Source organism: Ostrinia nubilalis, chromosome 6 (assembly GCF_963855985.1).
Source record: "Ostrinia nubilalis chromosome 6, ilOstNubi1.1, whole genome shotgun sequence".
NCBI classification, from domain to species: Eukaryota; Metazoa; Arthropoda; class Insecta; order Lepidoptera; family Crambidae; genus Ostrinia; species Ostrinia nubilalis.
This window is the reverse complement of record NC_087093.1, coordinates 7,928,582-7,934,850: the sequence shown is the minus strand read 5'-3', so window position 1 is coordinate 7,934,850 and position 6,269 is coordinate 7,928,582.

Sequence of the window (6,269 nt, the reverse complement as noted above, 5' to 3'; positions counted from 1 at the left end):
CTCAGTTGTTCTACGGTAAAAAGTTGTGAGATCCATGTAATACCAAGTCCAGTCCAGGAAATCATTAACGTTTTACATAAATATATTGACTTGGCCATCGCATGAAAACACGTGTAAATTAAATTATTTAGTGCGAAATGAAACGAAATTTTGCTTGCCTGTGTAGACATGCAAAATTTCAGCTCAATGGGAAAACGGGAAGTAAGTAAATTTTAAGTTGCAAGATTTTACAACTCCAGATGTCAAAGTAAATAAAAGCCTGTAGATAGCTTTACAAAGAAAAGAAAGATTTATGAAGAAAATAAAAAGTACTGTCTACAATACATTTGTTAGGCCGTGTTGCACCGTCTTACTTTAACATTGACATCAACATTTTGGATGTCAAAAATCTGTCTAACATAAAACACCGGTTATTGTCAGTTAGGGTAAAAGTTAGGTGGTGCATCTCAGCCTTAGTGTATTTTAATTAAAGGACATCATCCATTTTGGTCCAAAATCAAAAGTGCCGGCCAAAAAAAAAAAGTGCTGTATTCTGATAGAATACGTCCGCCTTAGCATTTATTACTATGGCACCAAAGCTGTAGCACCACTGTGCATCGTAGTATTTGAGTTCTAAAAATATATGAAACGACTGACTTTGATCTCAAATACTACGACGCACAATGGTGCTACAGCTTTGGTGTCATAGTAACAAATGCTAAGGCGGACGTATTCTGTCAGAATACAGCACTTTTTATTTTATTGGCCGACATTTTTGATTTTGAACAAAAAATGTATGAATCGTCGATGAATTTTAGATCTCAAATACTCGACGCACAGTGGTGCTACAGCTTTGGTGCCATAGTAACAAATGCTAAGGCGGACGTATTCTGTCAGAATACAGCACTTTTTTTTTATTGGCCGACACTTTTGATTTTGAACAAAAAATGTATGAATCGTCGATGAATTTTAGATCTCAAATACTCGACGCACAGTGGTGCTACAGCTTTGGTGCCATAGTAACAAATGCTAAGGCAGACGTATTCTGTCAGAATACAGCACTTTTTTTTGTTGGCCGGCACTTTTGATTTTGGACCAAAAATATATGAAACGTGGATGTCCTTTAATACAAATAAGGATGACGAAAATAATCGATAAGTAATCTCACTCAAATATTTCTTATAGTAGGTATACAAGTGGTCGAACAAATGGTTACTTACTGAAAAGGTGCTTCATGAGACCTAGCAAATGGCATCAATAATATGTTTAAGAACGAACTGAATCTATTCAAAAAACCTATATTTCCAGATTTCATATATTTAATACAGTTACAAACAAACACGAAATCAATGGTTTCTGAGAATTCTGAGTGCCTTAATGCCGTCCCCTTTATCTGTTTATTTAGTAAGTATTTATTAATTAGTATCTCTTGATGATATTGTAGCAAGTTAAAACAATGTTTTCCGTAAATAATTTAAATAAGAATGCAATTTACGAGTTTGTTGTTTTATTATTATAATAATATATTACTCAATTAAAAATTTAAATTTAAAAAATTAACACTTCTAATATGGTAGGTATGGCTGGCGGCATACATTTAGTATGAAATTCGGAAACATTGAATTTTCGCATAGATCCAGTTTATTCTTTTACCTATTTATTGTTATTGTTTTAAAGAGCTCATGAAGCACTTACAGGAACAGTAAACAGTTTCTCGATATCTTGTATAATTAAAAATCAAGTGAAATCACTTATCGTTTCCACCCTGTACCTATACTTTTAAAAATAAACTCATTTTATGCGTTCATTTGTATAAGTATCTACAATACAAATACCTAACCAACTTAGTTGACGTTTTATAAAACTATTTGTCTTAGTGTCATCGAGTGACCGCTGGTGGATTTGCCATTTACCTGACCTACCCCTTTATTACTAAACGTTTAATATCAGATGAATAGTTACGCACCAATTTCTTTCATTCAGTCGTCAGTAATTGAACTTTCGGAAAAACATGACGAAGCGTTGTGTGACCATACAGACGCTATTCAACTTTTATTAGTAAGGAAGAGTATATTTTATGTTGGTAGAAACACAATAGCATAGACTATTGTTTTGACACCCTGTTAAATTTTTTATTAGTCATTTATTTTTTCCTGACCAAACAGATACCATAATAATATCTTTTGTCTATTCTACCCATATTATGTAAGTAAAATAATAAAAAGTTTAAAAAGAAAGAAATTACAAGTCCGATTTACCTAAACAAATAAATTAAAAATACTTGCGGATCAAAAGTACTCAATCATACTACAATTTACGAAAAAATCACGCGTGACGCATATACGTCAGTGGGCAGTCAACTGACATAGACCCGGCGTCTACGAGTGCCAAAGCACGACTGATTTATGCCATTTGATGCACCTGATTTTATAGTATTTTCAAATTAATTTTTCATTTGAAGATTGAAAATAGAGGTTTTTTCTTTTTCACACAATAATAGTACTATGTTTCTTCTTAAGTATAAAGTAGTTTATGTTGCCAAATGACTTTTAAATTATGAGATGTGACCTGTTTTCTTGCAGTAATTTTCTCGAATTTTGACTATCTTAGACATGATAAAAATGCATTTTAATGAATTAAACATCAAAATTTTCTCAATACACTTTCTTCTTCAGGGTATGCTTATACTAATGAATACATTCTATCTTCTTACTTAGAAATAAATTTGTTGTAATATTAGTTCAAAGTTGTGCCTTCGCGAGTTACCTGGAAATCGGGCTTTAGAAATTCGCTGTTTTCGTAGGCAAAAATCAAATTTGAACGAGATTTTGTCAATAGACATTCCGTAAAAACGTATGATAATTACGATGATATAAGTCAAAAGAAGCTATAACAATAAATTATATGACTAAAATCATTTCGAAATCTGCCAAATTCTCGATTTCTGCATGAAAAATGTGACAACGCTCTTAATATCGCCCGAAAGCCGCAGCGGATTGAATTCGTAAACAGAGACACAGCAAATTAATACGAAATGTAAATAGTTTCAGTGTTGATTTTGCTTGGCAATATTAGCGTAGTTGCCGCCGTCGCGTTATTTTGACGCGTCTGTCGCGTTATGTTATTGGAATCAATCTCGGAGGCGATCGATACCCATAAATTTACATTTCGTGTTATTTCTCCGACGCTTTATCGTGCACATACACACGGCTGTAAGTTTGGGATGTGCGATAAATTAGTTTAGACTAGGTCCACATGACTAGTAACCGTACGAAGGAAAACATAAATAATGAAGAATAAGAAATAAGGATGAAGATACCTAGGTAATAGCGGGAAAACCGCTATTACCAAAGTCTAATATTACAGGACAATGTAAGTAAGTACTAAGTAGTATAATGTTCCATGCTTAGTTTATTCTTAACCAAGCATCTTCTGCGTAAATTAAGGCACCTTTATAATATGACGACCAAGCGATACATAAGGCTACGAAGAAAAATTTAAAATGCAAAAATCAATCTTCTACGATTTAATTAGGTAAGTACCTTGCGATTACAACTTTGCAATCATAGCCAGACATTTCATAAATGTAATGCTTATTTTAATACTCATTCTAATAGTTCCAGCAAAGGATATCCATAACATCGTAGCACCGCTATAAACAGCGCTAGTTCTCATGCGCCTGATATGCAAAGTGGGGAAGTCGTTTATCTTGTTTTATTCTACTTTTATTTTTCCCCTGATTAATTATACGAACTCCAAGCCGACTTGGACTTTGCTACGAGTCGTGAGATTCAACTAAATCTTTGTTTGAGTACCTAGGTTGGATTGCGATTCCATTATTCGTACCATTTTTCTGTAAACTTTTACGACAAAGAATATAAAAAAATGAGAACATAAAATTTCACATTTACCTATGTTTTACAAATAAATGATTTGATTGAAAAAAAAAGCTATGTTTGTAGATTTTCCTCAATAGGCCTAAATGTTGTTTCGTGTGCTTCGGGGATTCGATATTTAATTAATACTCCAATACCTACTAAAACGTGAATATTAAGTACTACGAGTATTTACAATATTTAGGCCGGGTTGCACCATCTTACTTTGACCGTTGACTTGTCAAAAATCTGTCAAACTCCATACAAAAAACATCGGTTATCGTTATAGTTACGGTCAATGTTAGGTGGTCCAACCCAACTTAGCCTTACATATTTTAAAATCGAGCATCGAACGAGAGGAAGAAACAAAAGAAGATCGATATATATTCTTCGTCTAGAAAAGAATGTCATTTTCTTACTGGCCAATGTCGCGCGACCAAGGAGGCCGCGCACCCACAACACCGTGCATTTATATTGTTTTTAGGATTTCTTCCTTGCTTACTCAGAGAAAATTTATTATTCTTGAGTTTAAATTATAACCCATAAGCAGTAGATTAACGTGAAAAAAAATCTAGGTTATGTATATCCCACGACAGGGCACACAGGCTTTACCCAACTGTGGGAAGGTTTAGGAAAAAATATGTTGGTTTACTCCCATACTTACTGCGTTATGCAGGCCTAAGGCCTAGTGCGAATCACCGTGCGTGAACGCTAAAGTAAATAAAACTTAGATAAATAAAACTTATAAATAGAGTTACCTAGTTAGTTAACGTAACGTCCACTTGCATCAAACTATTTTTTAATGTTTTTCTTTTTCCCACTAAAGTAAAACAAACAACCTAGTGCTGGATTAAAGTGTCATTATTAATGTCAGTTAAAAAACTTCCTCAATATAATTTCTGGATTCGCTGAAAATAAATTCCCATACAAACTTTCGATGCCGCACTCGTAGTTTTGTATGGGGCGGTTAAAATTTCACGGATTAACGAAAGTTAAAGGGCAAAAGTTGTTTAAAGCAGCTGTTGTATATGAATTTGCATCCTGTTATTTAGTACCGCGAATCCACCTGAACTCTTTTAATACCGAACACCGTTACTTTTACTCGTTAAAACCATTTCGGCTTCCCGCATATTCATAGTTGTTTGAATTCTTCTCCTTCCATCTGAATAAGTAAATTGTCTTTATTAATACTTTGTAAAATATTTGTTTGGAGGAAGAAATATTGGTCGGATGCAAATAAATAATTTGAATTTGGGTTTCATTTATTACTATTGAAAAAAATGTTGGAAAATAGTACCTACTTGTTTGTGTAGTTTTCTATTAGATCTAAACCTAATTTTGGTCGTTGTAGAATATGGCTCGAAAAGTTTTATTGGGATTTCACAAACAATTTAGGATGATTTCAAAAAGTATTTCTTGAATAAAAATCTGTCCAAAGTAATTTCGGTCAAAGACTTTTCTAAGTTTCAAACTGAAAGGGTTCGGAAAATGATAATTCAATTTACCTTTACCGTGATTTATATTACCGTTACTGAGTTCAATAGAGTCGTTGTTGCTATCAAATGGGAGGTTTTGTGGTCAAGTTAGCCAGCTCCATTTAATTTTAGAGAGAAGGGATATTCAAAATAGCAGCCGTCGGTTTGCGGTCGGGAGAATATAGAGCAACCAACAAATTGCACCCCGACTAGGATAAAAAGGGCACGTCATTTTGTTAAACGACTTGCAGACCGAACCAGCCAGTAGTGCAAATAAAGGCGCGTACAGATTTGCCTTCCCACTTTGATGTTATCGATAAAACACGCCAAAGGCATATAAGATATACAGGGTGTAAAGAACAGGTTGCTGAAAAGCCTTAAATTTCATACTATGGTTGGGTTGTAACCTAAGTTAAAGTGGTATTTTTTATGAAGAGTAATTAAAAAAATAAGACTATATAAACTCAACTGTAAAATTTTATTACATTCATTGCAAAAAAAGGAACTCTTTTCATTGATATTGAATTTGTATCAGTGAGCATATTTCATTCACTGTTTGAATTTTTTATTTCATTTCAGTAAAGTTGGAACTCGTGGCAAGCAAAGGGTTGAGTTTTTATCAACCTGCCCTAGGTATATCAACAATACGCCCTATATATCAGCTGCCTATAAATTTCCTCTACATTGTCGCAAAGCCAGCTGTCGTAAAGGCACTTGATAAAATCCATCAGTAGTTACTGTTTTATTGACTACAAGATAGCCAAAAGCACCGCTATGTTGCAATAATATCTGAAGGAAATGCGAAGTGCTACAAAGTTTTGCAAATGGTGTTGTAAATCAATCTTTTTATTATCTTGGGCTACCTATTGGAAATCCTAAAGTCTAATGATAGATTACCATGGAAATTAGGCAGTTCATTCCATAAATAAATTGTCATATC